Source organism: Mauremys reevesii, linkage group 1 (assembly GCF_016161935.1).
Source record: "Mauremys reevesii isolate NIE-2019 linkage group 1, ASM1616193v1, whole genome shotgun sequence".
In the NCBI taxonomy this organism is placed as follows: domain Eukaryota; kingdom Metazoa; phylum Chordata; order Testudines; family Geoemydidae; genus Mauremys; species Mauremys reevesii.
In genome coordinates this window covers 220037733-220059930 of record NC_052623.1, presented here as the reverse complement: position 1 = coordinate 220059930, position 22198 = coordinate 220037733, and positions in this window count along the sequence as shown.

The following is a 22198-nucleotide window of genomic DNA, read 5'->3' as shown; positions in this document are numbered from 1 at the left end:
TCAGGTTTTCAAATCACTTCTACATACCCAGATTGCTCACAAGGGGCTGCCATTAGATTAGCACAACAGAGGGCCTGGGTTATTTCCTCTGGAAAGAAAGAGAATTGAGCAGATCCCTGTGGGCTAGGGCCAATATCTTAAAAGCCAAGAATGTGATAAGAAATTGGGCCAACTAGAAAAGGCCCCTAGCCTTATTTTTGAAGCTCAGCTATCTTAAGTACAGGCTGAAGTTGGTGAGTTACATGTCATTTCCACCCTTAGTTCTATGACCCAGAAGTTACTGACAGAGATGGTATTGAATATCACTGAGGCTGGGAAGGCATTGCAGTGGGATCTAGTATGTTTAGAAATTCAGAATTTCCTGAATGACCAGCTGCTGGCCATTCCGAGTGATCTTGAGCACAAAACTTGGCCCACTGCCCTTACAGATGCATCAGGAGTACCATCTGATCTGTGGTCATGGAGACATACTTGGACACTTTCTGGATGGAAGTGTGGACATTCACAGTGCTCCTTCCGAGCATATGGACCAGTTAGGGTGGGTGTGGGCTCCCACATACCGAATCCTGCTGGGTCCTGGGGAGCATGCATATGGGACTGAATTATTCACCGAGACATCTGGGAAATTAAACCACTTGGTATACCTACCTGATTTATAGTCAGTGCCCCAATCCCTTAGTTGTTAAATGAACATTCCACTCTTTTGTCCATGCGTTCATTCTTGGGTTGGGGGTGACTAAGCTCAAAAGAGCAGTTGTAAATATTTTTGCAGAGCTTGCTTCATTGCTTTTTGTCTTTAAAGTTTGAGAAAACTCGCCAAAAGTTTGTTGAGTATTCTCAAAGGGGGGAATTGTTGGTGTCACTAGGCCTAAGTAAACCAAAGTTGTGACTGCAGGCCTGAGTGAACCAGAGGTCTTCCATGCTGTGAACTTTAACCAGCCTAAGATGCTAACAGACAGCAAGCAAAATGTGTAACTGTCAGCTGTCTCAGCTTGCAGATGCAGGAGTTTGAAACAGCAAAAGCGGCAGGGAGGAGGGGGGGAGGGGGGAGAAAAGTCTACATGCGCCTGGGCTGACATGGCCAAAGATAAGCATGCGAATGGGAACTTTTCTAACACGCTGAGATGTAATGTTTAAAGTAACTGCGGTTGGGAAGGGAGGGGTGAGGGGGAAAACCAAACAAAAGGCTTACACAAACAAGGGGGGTATAAATGCTGGGACCCCGCCTGCGTGCGGGTGTGCAGGATTTGAGAATGCTTTTTCTCCCTGGCACCTTATTTGGGCTCAAATAAACCTGGTTTTGCTTCTCCACCCTGGTGTGTTAATTAGTGCAACGCACACCGGGCAACGAACCCTGCTGTTGCTCCGCCTTGGGCTCTTTGAGCCGGCAACACCAGTTCAAATGAAAGCTCTGCACTATAAGCTAGGGTTGGGATTCCCTTATTCATGGACACATATTCACACTAGCTCTCATTGAACTAGCAAGAGTGTACATAGCAGTGTTGCAAATACAAACAGGAAGTGCCACACTAAAAACACTGTGAGATGTGGTTGCTGAAGCTACTAGCAACTATCAATATTTTCTGTGATTATTTGCAATAAAAATCCAGCAAGCCATCCAGTTGCACAATGTTAACAAAGGTACATGACTAAGTGCTAAGAATAACAAAAATAAATAAATTTACAGGGGTGAAACCACATTGACAGTGAATTACAAGAAAAGGGTAGCCCAAGGCAGGCAATGAGAACAGCAGCAGCTATGACAAAAGTGTGGATAACTACAAGACTGTATGCAGACATAGAAAAGGAGAGAGATTCTCTTAAACACTAAGGCAGGGGTGACAATGATAATTTGTGGGGTGGTGGTGAATGTAAACTATTCCACTGAACTGAGTCTCCTTTACATCCCTCAGTACATCCCATGGGACAGGGAAGAACTGCCTCGCCTAGGCACTCGGACACCTTTAACAGCACATGCCTGGGAAGCGGGCACTGAGTCGCACGGTACTGCGGGGAGGCAGCCCCTCTGCCCCCCACACCCTATTTTTGCAGCTGGCTGGCTCTCGCAGACGGAAGTAACTGTGACCCCCAGCCCCTGGCTAGCAATGCCTGTGCCCAACCCGGCTCCTGCCCCATCCCTGACTCGGCCCCTGGCCAGCTCTGACCCCCTCATAGCAACAGGCCGGACTGAAACACTCCATTTAATCAGGCTCAGGGAGAACATTTCTGATCCCTAATCAAATACACATTTTCTTCCTGCCACAGATAGACACCCCTACCCCAGAAGGGGTCCGTGACAGAGATTGGATTCAAATGTCTGGCTCCTGGGCCTTTGTCCAAGAACACACTAACAGCTGTGAAGTAGGTTGCACCTAGCTGACCTATGCTGGGGATGGTGCAGCTGAGGGAGAGATCAAGAAGACATACTGCATCCCAGAGTTCCCTGGCAGACAGGGACAATTAGAAATTAGGTACAGCCCTTGAGAGCTTGATATGTCAATAGAATGTAGCTTATGAAATTTGGGTAGCATTTTTTGTATCTGACTGAACAGCATTTCATCTAGATCCAAAATGGTAAAGAACGGGAAAAACTCATTATTCTGGAGGCTCAAAGACATATTCAGTCCATTTAAATTCTAACAAGTCTCCCTGTGGCCTCTTAAAACCCACTGGATTGGAGCCAAGTAGCATGAGCAGCTGTAGCCTTTTATTCTATTTAATGTGAATCATACTTCAGTGGGTTCGGCTCTGGTGGCTACAGTCTCAAGCTCAACAGAGTTCTCTCTGTTCGTTCTGGAGCTAGAGTTCATAGAAACACATGAAACCATAGGCAAATAACACATACAGTTATAATAGCATCGATCTTCTAGTAGTTTTATTAAAGTTACCAACAAAGCTATAAATGTCACAGCATATACAATTCCTAAAGATAAGTATAATGTACCAGTTATACCTAGAGACATACTCACATCCTCCTAGATGGTGTCAGAGCCTGCTCGCCCTCACGTGGATTGATCATCAGTACGGGAATGGTTCCTGCTGGAGTTGCCCGTAGGAAGCTCAGTTTTCCTGCTCTGAGCACCCTTTTTTATACTGTGATTCTGTCTATACCTACATTCTGTGCATGTACATGAAAGTATCAACCCTCCCTTTCTTATTGGTCTGTGTCCCATGGAAACACAAGGGATCCCGAATTCTACCGGCTGGGTAGGGGCTTGCTACCATTGACGTACCACCTTTATCTTGCGGTTAAGGCACATGTTGGAGACAATACTTCTGGTTACAGCATTTTATAATTTAAATCTAATCTTCCCAGCTATACTTTTGTAATATTACCAGTTGGTACCTCTTTCCCATAATCTTTTGGGTTATTTCTTGGTCATTGACTTGCGCCATCATTTCTTGTCCCCAAGGCTTAAAATAGCTAAGCTAAAGTCTTGTAGGCCTCATCCAGCAGGTTCTTTGTGTTTCAGCTTATCTTATTCATGTCTACTACATAGTTCCTCTAAATACTGATCAACCTTATACTTTGATAATCCTACAAATCAACTCTGATTAACACTGTATTCCTGTAATATATGTAATATAACATATTGATTAATCATTAACATCACACAATAAATGAGGAGTCTCACTCTGTTCTTTTAATGATGTTCCTTTGTGACACCTTTTGTCTGAGGATTTCACAGCACTTTACAGACATTTATTAATAATTAATTAACTAGGAGATGGGGGAAAGCCGACTGCTGCAGAGGAGCATGTGGATCGGACAGAGACTTCTCTTAGGGGAGAGTCTAATGATAGAGAATCTCCAGGTTATAGTCAGGAGCAGAGGATGGAAGAGGATAATGTAAGGGCCAGATCAGATGATAAGCATTCACATAAAAAAGAATCTGACACATCAAAAAAGGGCAGACAAATAAACAGTGACAAGTTTTTAAAGTGCTTGTACACAAATGCTAGAAGTCTAAATAATAAGAGGGGTGAACTAGAGTGCCTTGTGATAAAGGAGGATATTGATATAATAGGCATCACAGAAACCTGGTGGACTGAGAGCAATCAATGGGACACAATCATTCCGGGGTACAAAATATATCGGAAGGACAGAACAAGTCGTGCGGGGGGGGAGTGGTACTATATGTGAAAGAAAATGTAGAATCAAATGAAGTAAAAATCTTAAGTGAATCCACATGTTGTTATATCCTTGGGGCAGCCGGTGTAGGAAGCAATCACTTGAGGCCAGAGAGCAGGCAGCTAACCAAAACCTCCATTTTATTTACAGATATACAGAGAGCTCCCTCAGCCGGTTGAAACCGGCTGAGCTATCCCTTAATAGTCTAACTCAGTTGCCATAGTAACAAAACCCATGACAACCAAATACACAACATATTCCTCCCCCCCCAATAAGAGCATCCCCTAAATAAAACACACACTAAACTAGAGAAGGAGGGTAGACTGCCTCCATTCCCGGCTAAACCCTGGGGATTATTTTGCCCCATACCCGTGGGTTCACCCGTGGGTTCATCCAGCCGATGAGAAGGCCTTCTGTCTCTAGGTGGATTACGGCGAACTTCTGGTGTTGTTGCACCTGAAAGTACTAGGGGCTCAAGGTCCGCAGCACGAATAGGTGAGGAGGTGGTATCAGCTCGTGCTGGGCAAAGGGGTGTCTCAGCTGCCGGCAGTAATGGAGGAGAACAGTCAGGAACAGGTGACTCATGATTCGGTGTCTCACCAGGAGGGGTGAAGTCAGACCCCTCAACTGCAGATGGGTCCTGAAGACTGGCATGACCTGGCAACAGCTGATCTACATGTCGCCGCCAGGTAAGATTCTCTGCAGTCCAGACTGTATAGGAAACAGGTCCTGTTTGAGTGATGACTGTGGCCGGGACCCATTTAGCTCTGGAAGTATAATTCCGAGCCAAAACTGGCTGTCCTGGGCTAAAGGTTCGGTCTTTTGCTCTGGGTGCCCGTCTGATGACTTGATATTGCTGCTGACGTTGCACAGTTTGTCTGGGTTCAGAAGGTTTCAGCAGATCAAAGCAAGTGCGCAGCTGTCGTCCCATCATTAGAAAGGCTGGGGAAGCCTGGGTCGTAGCATGAGGTGTGTTTCTATAGGAAAGTAAGAAGGTATCCAGACGCTTTTGAATGGAGTGTTGTCCCTTTGCTGATTTCAAAGCGTTTTTCATTGTCTGCACAAATCTTTCAGCTAATCCGTTGGTGGACGGATGATATGGTGCTGACGTGATGTGGTGTATCCCATTTGCCTTCATAAAATTTTGAAACTCCTGAGAGACGAACTGCGGTCCGTTGTCACTCACAAGTTGTTCTGGCAGACCAAAACGACTAAAGAGTCCTTGTAGTTTTTGGATAGTACTCTCTGCAGTAGTGGACTGCATTATAGAGACTTCTGGCCATTTAGAATGGGCATCTACTGCCACCAAGAACATGCTTCCTTCAAGGGGGCCAGCAAAGTCAACGTGAATAGGTTGCCACGGGTTTTCAGGCCAGTCCCATGGGTGTAGGGGTGCCCACTGGGGTGCATTTCTTACACCCTGACATGACATACAAGCTTTTGCCTTCTCTTCAATAGCACTGTCCAATCTAGGCCACCAAAAATAGCTTCGTGCAATTTCCTTCATGCGCACTATTCCACAGTGACCGGAATGTAGCTGTTCTAACATCTGTGATCTCAGTGGTGGTGGAATAATGACACGCCTCCCCCACAACAAACAACCAGATTGGACCGATAACTCCGTCCACCTGGACATGTAGGGAACAAGGTCGGGTGAGACCGGAGAGGTTTGTCGAGATTTTCCATGCATCACCAGGTCCATAACTTGGGATAATACTGGGTCAACGCGGGTTGCCTTCTTTATCTGAGTAGCAGTGATGGGTGTATTCTCTACCTGTTCAAAGTAGAAGATTTCCTTTTGGGCACTACCTTGATGTTTGACCGGTAAAGGCAACCTTGAGAGGCCATCTGCATTGCCGTGCAGAGTGGATTTCCGATATTTGATTTCATATGTGTGTGCAGAAAGTATCAATGCCCAACGTTGCATACGACTAGCAGCTAATGGGGGAATGCCTGTGTAGGGTCCAAAAATTGATGTCAGAGGTCGATGGTCTGTAAGAAGAGTAAACTTTCGCCCAAACAGGTACTGATGAAACTTCCTAATTCCAAAAACAATTCCTAATGCCTCACGTTCGATTTGGGCGTAGTTAGTTTCTGCTTTGCTTAGAGTGCGTGAAGCAAAAGCAATAGGTCTTTCTTCTCCCGAAGGCATAATGTGTGACACGACCGCTCCCACTCCATAAGGGAAGCATCGCAGGCCAATTGCAGGGTAAGGATGGATCAAAGTGCGTTAGAACTTCAGAATTTAACAATGCATCCTTAGCTTTGTTAAATGCAACATCACAGGCTTCAGTCCACTTCCAGGCCTTGTTCTGCCCAAGGAGCTCATGAAGTGGTTTTAGCAGTGTGGCTAACTGTGAGATGAACTTCCCGTAATAGTTCAGTAGTCCTAGAAATGAGCGCAGCTGGCTTACATTTCGAGGTGGGGGAGCCTCCACAATAGCTTTAACTTTTGCAGGGGCCTTATGAAGACCTGCAGAATCGATGATGTGTCCCAAATATTCAACAGAGGGCTTGAAGAATTCACACTTGTCTTTGCGAACTCGTAGGCCATACTCTTCCAGTCTTTGTAGGGTAGCCTCTAAATTCTTTAAGTGATCCTCTTCATTTCTTCCAGTGACCAGGATATCATCCAGATAGCACTGAACTCCTGACAAGCCACACAAGATCTGGTCCGTAGCCCTCTGGAACAGGGCGGGAGCCGATGTGATTCCGAAGGGTAGGCGACAGTATCGATAAAGCCCCTTATGAGTCACAATAGTCAACAGCTCTTGGGACTTTTCATCGACGTGCATCTGTAAATATGCTTGACTCAGATCAATCTTACTGAACTTTTGTCCCCCAGCCAGGCCTGCGAAGAGGTCATCGATGCGGGGAAGCGGGTATTGCTCTGCACACAACACTGGGTTGACAGTGACTTTAAAATCACCGCAAATCCGGAGAGAGCCATCTTTCTTCACGATTGGAACGATAGGAGTGGCCCATGAGCTATGGGTAACTGGTATTAGGACTCCATTGGTGACCAGGCGCTCCAGGTCTGCTTCAACTTTTGGCCTGATGGCATATGGCACAGTTCGGGCTTTCAGATATTTTGGAGGACTGCCAGGTTTAATGTTCAATGTCACACTTCATACTTCCCAAATCATCTCCAAAAACAGCAGCATGTTTCCTTAGTATAGGGGTTAGACTGGTTTCTTCTTTAGTCATCCGGTGCACTTCTGCCCAGTTCAGCTGAATCTTCCCAAGCCAAGACCTACCCATTAAGGCTGGGTAGTCACCTCTCACCACAAACAGTGGCAATTTAGCCGCCTGTCCATTGAGCTCCACCTTAACATCAATAGTGCCCAACATGGGTACAGCTTCACCTGTATACATCTTCAGAACAGTTTTTGTTGCCTTAAGCGGAAGATGCTGTAGCTTTTCCTTATACACAGTCTCAGGAACCAGCGAGACAGCTGCACCGGTGTCTAGTTCCATGCGTATAGGTTTGCCCTCCAATAAGGGGGTTACCCAGTATTCATGTGAGCCCGCTGCCAAAGACAAAACATGCAGTGCCACTTCCTCTTGTGAGGAGGTGTCACCTTGATCATCCTGGGTCTGCTCTAGGGTATGCAAGGTTCCTCTTTTTGTCGGCCAGACCACAGGCCTCTTTTTCTTTTGTTTACAGGCATACTCAATGTGTCCCTTTTTGCCACAGTGTCGACACACCAGGTCCTTACACCAGCATTCTGATGCCTGGTGACCCAGCTTACCACAGCGGTAACATTCTTGACTCTGCACCGTTTTGTGGGTCAGTTCTTGTGACACTTTTTGCACCCTAGGGGATACACCGATGTATTGTGCCTCCCTTGTAGCCAGTTCCATGGAGACAGCAATATCAACAGCCTTCTGTAAGGTAAGCTGAGCCTCTGTCAGTAGGCGCTTCTGTATAGCTTCACTGCAGAGGCCACACACTAACCTGTCACGCAGGGCATCATTTAACATCTCTTTAAATTCACAGTGTTCTGCTAGCTTTTTTAAAATGGCTACAAATTGTACAACTGTTTCATCTTCCTTTTGGTCTCTTTTGTGGAACCTATATCTTTCAGCAATTACCAGTGGTTTGGGGGAGAAATGAGACCCCAGGATTTCCACAATGTCACTGTAAGATTTAGTCTCAGGCTTAACAGGGTGCAGTAAGCTGCGTAGCAGAGAGTAGGTTTTAGCCCCTACAACAGTTAAGAATATTGGCACCTTCTTCGCTTCTGTAATGTCATTTGCAATACCAAAAAGCTCAAAACGCTCAGTATACACATGCCACTGCTCTGTATTCTCATCAAAAGGCTCCAGGGGCCTGGTCAGAGTAGCCATGATTTTTAGTTTCACTTTCACTGTCAGTGCAAAAAAGCAGCTTTTTTTCTTTGTTTGTTCTTTACCTTAACTTCTACTTCCTTCTGTTACTGGAGCAGCACCGGAGTCTCACCCTCGTCGCCAGTGTGATATCCTTGGGGCAGCCGGTGTAGGAAGCAATCACTTGAGGCCAGAGAGCAGGCAGCTAACCAAAACCTCCATTTTATTTACAGATATACAGAGAGCTCCCTCAGCCCGGCTGAGCTATCCCTTAATAGTCTAACTCAGTTGCCATAGTAACAAAACCCATGACAACCAAATACACAACACATGTTCCATAGAATCTCTATGGATAGAAATTTCATGCTCTAATAAGAATATAACATTAGGGATCTATTATCAACCACCTGACCAGGACAGTGATGGTGATGATGAAATGCTATGGGAAATTGGAGAGGCTATCAAAATTAAGAACTTAATAATAGTGGGGGATTTCAATTATCCCCATATTGACTGGGAACATTTCACTTCAGGAAGAAATGCAGAGATAAAATTTCTCAATACTTTAAATGACTGCTTCATGGAGCAGCTGGTATGGGAACTCACCACGGGAGAGGCAACTCTAGATTTAATCCTGAGTGGAGCACAGGAGCTGGTCCAACAGGTAACTATAACAGGACCGCTTGGAAATAGTGACCATAATACAATAGCATTCAACATCCCTGTGGTGGGAAGAACATCTCAACAGCCCAATACTGTGGCATTTAATTTCAAAAGGGGGAACTATGCAAAAATCAGGGGGTTAGTTAAACAGAAGTTAAAAGGTACAGTGATTAAAGTGAAATCCCTGCAAGCTGCATGGGTGCTTTTTAAAGACACCATAATAGAGGCCCAACTTCAATGTATACCCCAAATTAAGAAACACAGTAAAAGAACTAAAAAAGAGCCACTGTGGCTTAATAACCATGTAAAAGAAGCAGTGAGAGAAAAAAAGACTTCCTTTAAAAAGTGGAAGTCAAATCCTAGTGTTAGTGAGGCAAATAGAAAGGAGCATAAACACTGCCAAATTAAGTGCAAGAGTGTAACAAGAAAAACCAAAGAGGAGTTTGAAGAACAGCTAGCCAAAAACTCCAACGGTAATAACAAAATGTTTTTTAAGTACATCAGAAGCAGGAAGCCTGCTAAACAACCTGTGGGGCCCCTTGATGATTGAGATAAAAAAGGAGAGCTTAAAGACGATAAAGTCATTGCAGAGAAACTAAATGGATTCTTTGCTTCAGTCTTCATGGCTGAGGATGTTAGGAAGATTCCCAAACCTGAGCCAGCTTTTGTAGGTGACATATCTGAGGAACTGTCACAGATTGAAGTGTCACTAGAGGAGGTTTTGGAATTAATTGATAAAATCAACATTAACAAGTCACCGGGACCAGATGGCATTCACCCAAGAGTTCTGAAAGGACTCAAATGTGAAGTTGCAGAACTATTAACTAAGGTTTGTAACCAGTCCTTTAAATCAGCTTCGGTACCCAATGACTGGAAGTTAGCTAATGTAACATCAATATTTAAAAAGGGCTCTAGAGGTGATCCCGGCAATTACAGACCAGTAAGTCTAATGTCGGTACCGGGCAAATTAGTTGAAACAATAGTTAAGAATAAAATTGTCAGACACATAGAAAAACATAAACTGTTGAGCAATAGTCAACATGGTTTCTGTAAAGGGAAATCGTGTCTTACTAATCTATTAGAGTTCTTTGAAGGGGTCAGCAAACATGTGGACAAGGGGGATCCAGTGGACATAGTGTACTAAGATTTCCAGAAAGCCTTTGACAAGGACCCTCAGCAAAGGCTGTTACGTAAATTAAGCTGTCATGCGATAAAAGGGAAGGTCCTTTCATGGATTGAGAACTGGTTAAAAGACAGGGAACAAAGGGTAGGAATTAATGGTAAATTCTCAGAATGGAGAGGGATAACTAGTGGTGTTCCCTGATAGTCAGTCCTCAGACCAATCCTATTCAACTTATTCATAAATGATCTGGAGAAAGGGATAAACAGTGAGGTGGCAAAGTTTGCAGATGATACTAAACTGCTCAAGATAGTTAAGACCAAAGCAGACTGTGAAGAACTTCAAAAAGATCTCACAAAACTAAGTGATTGAGCAACAAAATGGCAAATGAAATTTAATGTGGATAAATGTAAAGTAATGCACATTGGAAAAAATAACCCCAACTATACATACAATATGATGGGGGCTAATTTAGCTACAACGAGTCAGGAAAAAGATCTTGGAGTCATCGTGGATAGTTCTCTGAAGATGTCCACACAGTGTGCAGCGGCGGTCAAAAAAGCAAACAGGATGTTAGGAATCATTAAAAAGAGGACTGAAAATAAGATTGAGAATATATTATTGCCCTTATATAAATCAATGGTATGCCCACATCTCAAATACTGTGTACAGATGTGGTCTCCTCATCTCAAAAAAGATATACTGGCACTAGAAAAGGTTCAGAAAAGGGCAACTAAAATGATTAGGGGGTTGGAGAGGGTCCCATATGAGGAAAGATTAAAGAGGCTAGGACTCTTCAGCTTGGAAAAGAGGAGACTAAGGGGGGATACGATAGAGGTATATAACATCATGAGTGATGTGGAGAAAGTGGATAAGAAAAAGTTATTTACTTATTCCCTTAATACAAGAACTAGGGGTCACCAGATGAAATTAATAGGCGGCAGGTTTAAAACAAATAAAAGGAAGTTCTTCTTCACGCAGTGCACAGTCAACTTGTGGAACTCCTTGCCTGAGGAGGTTGTGAACGCTAGGACTATAACAGCGTTTAAAAGAGAACTGGATAAATTCATGGTGGTTAAGTCCATAAATGGCTATTAGCCAGGATAGGTAAGGAATGGTGTCCCTAGCCTATGTTTGTCAGAGGATGGAGATGGATGGCACGAGAGAGAGCACTTGATCATTGCCTGTTAGGTTCACTCCCTCTGGGGCACCTGGCATTGGCCACTGTCGGTAGACAGGATACTGGGCTGGATGGACCTTTGGTCTGACCCGGTACAGCCATTCTTATGTTCTTATGTTAATAAATCACCATGTCGCTTGTGTGAGGGGGGTATTATTATCATCATCATTTCATTAATAGGGAAACTGAGGTACAAAGCAAGACCATAGTCTGCTCACAATCACACTGCACATCAGTGGAAGAGCTGGGAACAGAACTCAGATTTCCTGCCTATTTGAGATCCCCCTGCTCATTTTCTCCTCCACCTCACATGGTGTGAAGAATGTGAAACCGGCACTGAGCCAAAGTATGACCAGGTTGAGACAGGCAGAATCCAAGGCCCCTTACACAAAATGGTTGTGCGCATGCATGTGCAAAGTTCACTGCCCGGTCTAGAGCTCAACCAGCAACTTTACTAACCCCCCTTACTCCTTAAGGTATTCAAAGAGCTGTGGGAGAATTTCCCCTCCCTGTCACTTTAGCATTGCAAATTGGAGCAGGTGCATTTTAGTGCCCTTTGCAACTTCCTCTAAAGCATCCACATTGCCAGTGTGTGTGATGCTAGAGAGGTCTCAGATACAGTTGGTATGCACCCCTGCACCAATCATACCAGCACCTCTCTGAAGTTACTGTCTTGTTCTCCAGAATCTCTGCTTCCATTTTTTAACAAAAGGTAAGACTCTCAGAGATTTTCTTTACAACCATAACTGCTAAAAAGAACCAAGTGCAACTGATGCAGAGACATCTGTGTCTGCAGAGAACATGGAAGAACAGCTCTGAAGGGGTGAATTGCCCCATTCATGATGGTGAGGTGTTAATTTTGAGGCCTGGATATGTACATCAGTGCACACCGTACCCACCACAGTCTGCGTCCATGTTTCAACCCTAGAACAGGAATTCATAATTAAAGAAAACTTTGTTAATAATCAGTGTTCCATTAAATTTATTTTAAAACGTGTGTTGGAAGGGGGGAAACCTGGAGAACGGGGTATGTAACCGCAGATCGAAGTCAACAGTCACTGAAACAGGCTCAGGTTCAGCTTCTCTGTAAATCAAGTGGACAGTCATAGGTTACCCTGCTCTCCGAGGAACCTAGCTTTCAAAGCCTCCCGGATGCACAGCGCTTCCCGCTGGGATCTTCTATCGCCACGGCTGTCTGGCTGAGCGTAATCAGCAGCCAGGCGATTTGCCTCAACCTCCCATCCCGCCATAAAGGTCTCCCCCTTGCTCTCACAGAGATCGTGGAGCACACAGCAAGCAGCAATAACAACGGGGATATTTTTTTCGCTGAGGTCCGAGCGAGTCAGTAAGCTCCGCCATCTCCCCTTGAGACGTCCGAAAGCACACTCCACCACCATTCTGCACTTGCTCAGCCGGTAGTTGAAGAGTTCCTTCTCACTGTCCAAGGCGCTTGTATAGGGCTTCATGAGCCAGGGCATTAGCGGGTAGGCTGGGTCCCCGAGGATCACTGTAGGCATCTGCACATCCCCAACCATTATTTTGTGGTCCGGGAAGAAACTACCTGCCTGGAGGCGTTTAAACAGACCAGAGTTCCTGAACACACGCGCGTCATGAACCTTGCCCGGCCACCCGACGTAGATGTTGGTAAAACGTCCCCTATGGTCCACCAGTGCTTGCAGCACCAGAGAAAAGTAGCCCTTTCAGTTAATGTACTGGCTGGCCTGGTGGGCTGGTCCCAGGATAGGGATGTGAGTCCCATCTATAGCCCCACTGCAGTTTGGGAATCCCATCGTGGCGAAGCCATCTCTGACGACCTGGACGTTTCCTAGAGTCACTACCTTTGAGAGCAGTTGCTCAACGATTGCGTGGGCTACTTGAATCACAGCAAGCCCTACGGTAGATTTGCCCACGCCAAAGTGGTTCGCTACTGACCGGTAGCTGTCTGGCGTTGCAAGTTTCCAGAGGGCTATGGCCACTCGCTTCTGCACAGTCAGGGCTGCTCGCATCCGGGTGTCCTGGCGCTTCAGGGCAGGGGACAGCAAGTCACAGAGTTCAAGGAAAGTGCCCTTACGCATCCTGAAGTTTCGCAGCCACTGTGATTCATCCCAGACCTGCAGCACTATGCGGTCCCACCAGTCCGTGCTTGTTTCCCGGGCCCAGAATCGCCGTTCCACACCATGAACTTGACCCATTGCCACCATGATCTCCACTGCGCGTCGTACCCGTGCTTTGTGAGAGGTCTGCGCCACTCTGTGACTTCCTGTCCTCACCGCGCTGACGGAGCCTCCTCACCCGATTTCTCAGCAGCTGACTGTGGAAGAGGAGGACGATAAGGTGCGAGGAGTTGACAATGGCCATAAGTGCAGCGATGATCGCAGCGGGCTCCATGCTCGCAGTGCTGTGGCGTCCGCGCTGTAACCGACCAGAGAAGGGCGCGAACAGATTTCCCGCCGGCGCTTTCAGGGAGGGAGGGCGTGATTGACGGTTCAATGATGACAGTTACCCAAAACCACCCTCGACACATTTTTTCCCCCAGCAGGCATTGGGGGCTCTACCCAGCATTGCAATGGGCAGCGGGGAGTGCAGGAACTGTGGGATAGCTTCCCACAGTGCACCGCTTCCAAAGTCGACGCTGGCCCCGTTACTGTGGACTCAGACAGTCGAATTAGTGTATTTAGTGTGGATACACAAATTCGACTTCATAAGGTCGATTCCACAAATTCGAGTTAAGTAGATTCGAAATAGTCTTGTAGTGTAGACGTACCCTAATTCGCCCTACGTCCTTCTGGGTCAGTATCACTATAATCACACTGCAGTGAAGCACCGAGGGACTGATTCTGATCTCACTCAAGAATGGTGTAATACCTGATTACATCAGTATGAATGAGAGCAGAATCTGGACCAAAGAGGTAAAGCGACTTGTCCATGGTCACACATAACAAAGTGTCAGAGCTGAGAATTGAACCCAAGAGCCCTGACTCTCAATCCCCTGCTCTAACCACCAGAGATAGCTTCACTGTAGTTTTGTATTACCAATACCAGGGCCGCCCGGGGGGGGAGGCGGCAAGTGAGGCAATTTGCCCCAGGCCCCAGGCTCCGCAGGGGCCCCCACGAGAATGGCTGAGGCTCCCTCCCCAGCCCCGTCTCTGCTCCTCACCCGCAGCCTCAGCGCATCCAGCAGCGTCCCTGGACATCGCTGCAGCCGCATGGCTCCAGCGGGGCCTGAGCCTCTCCCCGCTCAGAGCCCTGTGATAAGGGGGTGAGGCTGCGAGCTCGGGACAGTGCCACTGTTGAGGATCTGGGTGAGGGGGGAGCCAGGGGTAAGGGGCCAGGGCCTGGGGGGTTGGAAAAGGGGCAGGGAGTCCCGGGGACAGTCATGGGACAGGAAGGGACAGGGAGGGGGGCAGAGGTTGGAAGGGGCAATCGGAGGGCAGTCAGGGGACAGGGAATTGGGGGGTTGGATCGTGGGCATTCTGGGGGTCTGTAAGGACTCAGCGGGGGTGTGGATAGGGGTCGGGGCAGTCAGGGGACAGGGAGTGGGGAGGGTCCTGGGGGTGGGGAGTCTCTGTGGGACAGTGAAGGGACAAGGAGCAGGATGGGTCGGGATTCTGAGGGGGCAGGCAGTTGGGGGCAGGAAGTGGGTGGGGTTGGATAGGGGGCAGGGCCAGGCTGTTTGAGAGGCACAGCCTTCCCTACCCTAAAGCTCATTCAGCAGTTTGAGGCTTACAGAAGAGCCAAGCTGTTAGCTTTTCCATTAGGGCTACCATCCCTTTAATTTCTCAAATGCCAAATTATAGTCTCTATTTAATTTCAGTGCCATAGGGAGATTCATGTCAGGGGAGGGTAGCTTCATTTAAAATTAGCCACTGGGGAGGGATCACATGAGAAGAGCAATATCCTACACCACCTACCTCCTTCCCAACCCTACCAAGGGAGATCCCTCCTCCCCTGCATTCCCTGAGGCTTCAGAGGGGTTAATTCAGTGGTTCTCAAACTTTTATACTGGTGACCCCTTTCACATAGCAAACCTCTGAGTGCGACACCCCCCCTATAAATGAAAAACACTTTTTAATATATTTAACGCTATTATAAATGCTGGGGGCAAAGCAGGGTTTGAGGTGGAGGCTGACAGCTCGCAACCCCCAGTAATAACCTCATGACCCCCAGTTTGAGAACCCCTGGGTTAATTTAATTTTAGCACCCTGTGTCCATTCACATGCATGTGCTATTTTGAGCATTTCAGTTTTCACAACATAGGTTCATCCCAGATTCTGGAACAAGCTCAAATCGTGGAGTATGTATATAAGCTATACTAAAGACAAACCCACAGTAACCATCTCCAGTTTGTGAGGGACCTCATGGAGTCAGTCTCTAGGAAACAGATAAATGCATGGCGCTTAAGTCCATTAATGGCTGTTAGCCAGGATGGGTAAGGAATGGTGTCCCTAGCCTCTGTTTGTCAGAGGGTGGAGATGGATGGCAGGAGAGAGATCACTTGATCATTACCTGTTAGGTTCACTCCCTCTGGGGCAGCTGGCATTGGCCACTGTCGGTAGACAGAATACTGGGCTAGATGATGGACCTTTGGTCTGACTCAGTATGGCCATTCTTATGTTCTAACCTAAATGAACCCAAAGTTATGGAGACAGATATGAGTCAAGGAAGCCAGCAGAGTATCAGAAACCTGGAAAAATCTCTGACTGGAGGAGCTCAGGCGTTTGGTCACAAGCTGAGGTGGTTCAAAAGTTTTGGATTTTTTTTTAAGCAGAATTGTTTTATTGTTTCTTTAAACAATCAAACACAGCCAGCAGCAAATATTTGGCCACACACTTCTGAAACCCCAAACCATATTCAAGTTTTGGCAGACTAATTTCAGCTTTTCAATTAAAAAAGCCACAACAATTTTTGAAGGAAAGCAGACAATGTCCGTGATTTTTTTCTGCTTTTTAAAAACCCCTAGTTTTTGATCCAAAAAAAGTTTTGATGGAAAATATTTGTCCAACCCTTTTAATGAACTTTAGTGCCTTTTAGCACTAGCTGATGCTGAGAACCAGTGATACTTTGTAAAGAAGTCTTCTCAAAACTGGGTTTGTGCTGAGATGCAGAAGCTTTATTTTTCCTGTGGAGGGGAGGGGAGAGCAAGTGGGGCAATTTGCACTGGGCTCCGCAGGGGCCCCCACAAGAATATAGTATTGTATAGTATTGCATTTTTTTTTGGAAGGGACCCCCGAAATTGCTTTGCCCCAGGCCCCCTCAATCCTCTGGGCAGCCCTGACCAATACTATAATAGACAGTATGTTCTATTAGTTGGGGGATGGGGTCTGGGAGTCAGGGCTGTATTTCTATTTCTCTCACTGACTTATTGGATGACCTTAGGAAAACTGAGGCTCAGAGGGGGAAATTATTTATCTTTAAAGTGGGTATAATGACACTTCCCCTTTGAGAAGCATTTTATAAAGATCCTCAGATGAAAAGCATTCCCTAAGAGCATAGTATCTTTATTAAGTATTTTGTAATATTGTTAATGTTCCAGCCTTACCAGTGGCACTCAGAGCTGCATTGTGCTCTGACTGCTAGATCGCACACCCAATAAGTGAAGCTTGCACTGTGCTCCCAATGAATCGCTACCTGAGAATTTTTTAGAGGGGGCTCATTGAATTTTTTCCATGATAATGTCAGGTGTCCAGGGGGAGGCAGCATATTCTCTGGGCCATTCTAGACTGGAGCTCTTGCAATGGATGGTGTGTTAATGCTGCACTTGCCAGTTCACAAGGGCATGGTTGGAAAATGAGTCATAAGGAAGAATGAAATAGAAAAGAGATTTTTTGTTTTCATGCAAAATGACTGCAGCAAATGCTGAGGGAGGAGAGAGACTGCAATTTCAAGCAAAATCTAACCCCTGTGCTGAGTGCCTTTTAGGACTTCATGTGGATTTGAATGCAGTGTAAACTCTAGAGTGACCAGTGGGAAGAGAGAGAGGAGGAGGAAAGAAGTGAGAAAGTCAGTGTGAAAGGGGTGTGGGGCGGGGGGAACAATTGTGAATGGGGGAAGAATATAAAAAGAGAGTGAAACTAGCACAAAAGAAAGACTTTGAAAAGAGGAAGAGACAAAAGGACAGTAAGAAAGGGAAGAATAAGAAAAGATGAAGCAAAGGAGGAGACAAAATGCCATCCTAGAGAAAGGGGACAAAACAAAAGGAAATGGAAGATTTTTCTCGAGCATGTGAAGGGTTCACAATGTCATAGTCAAAACTGTGAAAGCAGCCTCTGATTTTGGGGGTCTCAGCTTAATACTGAGATACGGTTGGGTTCCAAATAACACAGTCACTCAACATTAGTGGGCCTTTCCGAAAAATGTGGCTGTGCTGGCCATCATTGCAATGGAACAGTGTTCTTGTGTCCAAGAGCATCACCATGTGGTAAGCAGTAAAATATGCTGCCTTTTGGTGCAGTAAGTTCAGCAGAATGGAAATCTACACAGAACAGTTCTTCATGTAGCGCCCTTCACACGTTGCTCCTGAACCTTACTGCCATGAGAGGTAAAATAATACATATGGTCTGCATGGCTAAACGACAGCAATGGTCTCATACACACAACAAGGGAAGATGGCTCCACTCAAAGGGAGAGGAATTGGGGGGAACAGAGTGCATGTGACAGTGAGGGGGTAGAAGGGCAGGAAAGAGGGGGGGGAAGGTGGTGGGGTCAGCATGATAGTGAGGGGGAAAAGAGAGGAGCAGGAATGGGGGAGGAATGAAGGAGGGCATAGAAAGGAGCTGTTGGTGGATATTCAATCAATGCATTCAGAGAATGAACCTTGAAAGACAGTTTAGAGAGCCAGAAAGACAGTTCCGAGCTGAACTCCTAGATGAAGATTTCCCACTTCCTGGCATCAAACAGTCATCTGGCTGCATTATTCCTGACTCCCTGAGGTTTACTGGCATGGATTTTTAAGAATACAATAGAGAAAATTATGAACAGATCAGGAAGTGATTACCATGTGAATACAGATTTCAGCAAAGGGAAGAATAAAGGGAGACTGATTTGTGCATGTGTTTTAGATTTGGGGATAGGAGTTTGACAGAGGATGCCCAAGTGGGTGGGAAAAAAATGATTAAGGTCAGGACTCTAGACCTGTTGAGCAAATTTAAAATCTTAGGGGAGTGCTAAGCTGGCGATAATGCCCAGCAGTTATCTATCAGTTTTCATTCATAGATCTCAAAGCACTTTAAAAAGATGGGTGAGTATCATTAGCTCTATGTTACAAATGGGGAAACTGAGGCACAGGGTGACAGGTGACTTGCCTGAGGCCACACAATAGGTCAGTGGCAGAGGCACCTGGGTTGCAGGCTGGTGCCCTGTGTATGGAGTTCATTCTGTGACATGCTGAGTAGCAGGAAGTTACAGTGTAGCCAGGAGATGAGGGAGTCCAGGCAGACAGACAGCTGTCAGATGGAGGGATTAGTGAGCTGAGGGAGATGTGGATAGCCCAAGATGAGGCTATCAGTCCAAAACACCAGGGTGAGAAGCTAGAAGCAGGAATATGCTAATGACAGAGCCACATAAAGGGAGAGGCAAGGGGTACATGCAAATTCTCTGTCAAACTGCACTGAATAAATAGCAGCCAAAAAAGGCATGATTCTCACCAGGAGGCCAGAGAGCTAGAGAAGTCTGGAGGAAGGCTGAAGTGATCAGTAGCACTGAGAGCCACAGTGAGGTGGAGGCAGGATGAGGAGGATGAACACTAGAAAAAGTAAAGGGGAGGTCACTAACCACAGAAGAAAAGTGAGTAGATGGACAGCATTTTACTGACACATGCTTGTTCTTACAAAATGGAGACTCTGATTTCTGTTGGGCAGTATCTCAGGTTCTGCCTATTATTGTCAGAAAATAGCATTACCCCATTTAAATATGGTTCTGGAGACCAGTCTGAACCAACCCTCTGTGAACTTTGAGGGTGGCTGAATCCCAACCTCACCCTGTGTCTGTATTTTTCAAATGACTCTACTTTATATATGTCTGAACCAAAAGCTTGGCTCTGAACACTCCTCAGACTTTGAGGAGGAGGGCTCAAAATTCAGATGGAAATTATGCCACTTGAGCCCATCTGTAATACCAATGAATTTTATGCCATAATGTCCTGGGTAATGTGGTAGTTTCCAAAACACCATCGTATGCCTCGAGTGCTTCTCTGCATGTCCCATTAACCAGAACACCCTTCCAGCTCACAGCTGTTTCAGACTAGTGCTGAGGTCTGAGCTGGGGGAGCAAGCAAACAGAAAATTTCAGCATGTGCTTGCACAGGGGGGTGCTTTTCTCCAGTGGGTTTGGGAACCTGTTTGAAATGCAGAAATAAACCAGCCAGCTATTTCCTCTCATTGAAATTCATTAAAGCAAGCTGGGAAACAGAGTCTAAATTTCCCATCACACATTTTGCTGCCTCTTCCCATCACATCTGTTCCATACAGTACCAGTAACTCTACCCGCCCTCCTCTTCTGTTGTTAAGATTAATTATTAAAGAGAGAGGCTGAGGAAGCCTGGTTTGGGTTTTGCTACCCAAAGACCAATGGCAGGGTTGAGTTTGACTGGAGTCCTGTTTTATTTGGATGACTAAAGTATAGGTTCAAATAAAAGGTTCTGGATTTGTTCTTGCTATATCAAAATCTGATGGAAGTGAATAGGAGCGAGCAAATGCAGTACATATTTGTGAACTTAGAGGGAGCTCACATAAGGAAATGGAGAAAGGAGAAAAAGAGAGTGAGTGGCAGTGTGCGGGGGGGAGGGGACTGCTACAAGCATTGTGAATTTGCTGGAGAATCCAAAACCTGATTGCTTCTTACTCCTGTTAAAACCCAACATCCATCTCTGATTCATAGTAGTCAAAATCATGTATATAGCACAACAAACTTTACACGTTTCACACACACACAGCAAAACTCAAGTGTTGTTTTGAAAAGCTGGCAGGGGTTTGGTAGGGTGCAGGCTTGGAGTGGAGCTCATCAAGCAGTGTTCTGGGGTGTGTGGGGGTGATGAGGCTCAGTGGGAGGGTCTGGGTATAAGGGGGTCTGGATGCACGGGGGTTGGGCGGATGGGGGAGCAGCTCCCTGCACATGGATCCTTCCCCCTGTAGCTTAGGAGCTATGGGTGCAGGAAGCACTGCAAGTGAGGCGTGGGGGTGGGGGACAGTTTGCAGAGCTGCATATAGCCGGGGAGAGAAAACTGGCACAATCCCAGATGCCGTGCAGGGAAAGAGGAAATCCCATCCTCCCTAGCCCAGCCAAGGACTAGCAGCTGAGCCCGATGCAGGGTAGGAACCACCAGCCAGGTCTTCCCCAGTCCTACCCCCTGCCTCACAGTAATTTCTCTCTCTGCCAGCTACCGTGGGCAACCAAAATATACTTTCGGGGAAAGTCGCATGACCGCTGTTGTGGCTTCCCTTTGCTTCCTCATCAGAAAGTCATTTCTGCAGGGGACATAAATTCTGAGCATGTAGACTATCCATGGATGACCGAGGAAGGTAAAGAAAATAATGCAGGAAAAATGGATGTCAATTTTGAGGATCCAGGAAGCAGGGAACAATGCTGTAATTAATTTAGTTGGGGCATGTGTGGTTCAAACTCATTTAAAGAAACAATTGATGCTTAATCTGGCCCACTTCCTTAAAAAAGTTGTTATAGATCTGAGCTTGGCACATATCTCGGTGATAGAACCCCATGGCGGGAAGTTTGTCCAGCCGTTATTTCTTCCCAACATAGGAGGACACAGACTGATGTTGGTGGATTAGGAGGACACAGACTGATGTTAGGAGGACACAGACTGATGTTGGTGGATTTTTCTTTTGTAAAAATACATTAATTTAAATGCAGATACAGGTCCAAATCCATAGCCCCATGCTGGCTAATTTCTAAAGTACAGACCTAGTATGGCAGTTGGCAGCAGATTTAGATCCAGTTTAGATTCCAAATTCCCCAGTAAGGCCAGTTCCTTAAAGACTGAGCACTCACCAGATTATCAGAATCTTTGGAAAGCAATAGTGCTGGTGATCCAGTCTCAAATCAGGCCCTGTCTGTATGGTTGTGCTGTGGGGAGGGGCAGTTGTACCAATGTAGGTGTAATATTAAAACCCTCTATGGCTTGTCTAGACTAGAGTTTTTGGCCCAGTGGTAGCTCACATTAATTATTTGTCAGTCAATTTGAGTTAACTAATACAGCTATATATGCAAACGTGGATGCTCCACAAATCTTTGTTCCTGCTGGCCTGGTTCAATCTTGTTTGAATCCTAGGACCAAACCATCTTATGTAGACATGCATAAATATACTATTATGTTAATCAGGTTACCTGATTGCTAATTATAGGACCAAAATACAGGACCAAGCACTCAAGTCTACATAAAGCACTAATGTAAGGCATTTACCCTGGGATTGCCACTGGGCTATTATAGCGTATTCTGGGGTGTGACTTGTTCAATCTCCCTTGTTGAAGCTGTTCCACTTTGTATCAAATAATTAAATACTCACAGGGCCAGAGAGAATGAAAACAACCCTATAGCCTGATGGTTAGGGCATTCACCTGGGAGGGGTTGACTTGAATTCCAGTCCATGCACCAGTTAATATTAAATTACTTCTTTCATCCTAAGATATGGGAGACTGCGATGGAACTACTTGTGTAACTGCTCATCAGTGTAAGGGGCTCATTATCTGGCCCTAAGTTACCTAATGCTACAGCATTTAGATATGGGAGCAAACAGTGGCTGTGCCTGCCAGAGTCAAGATC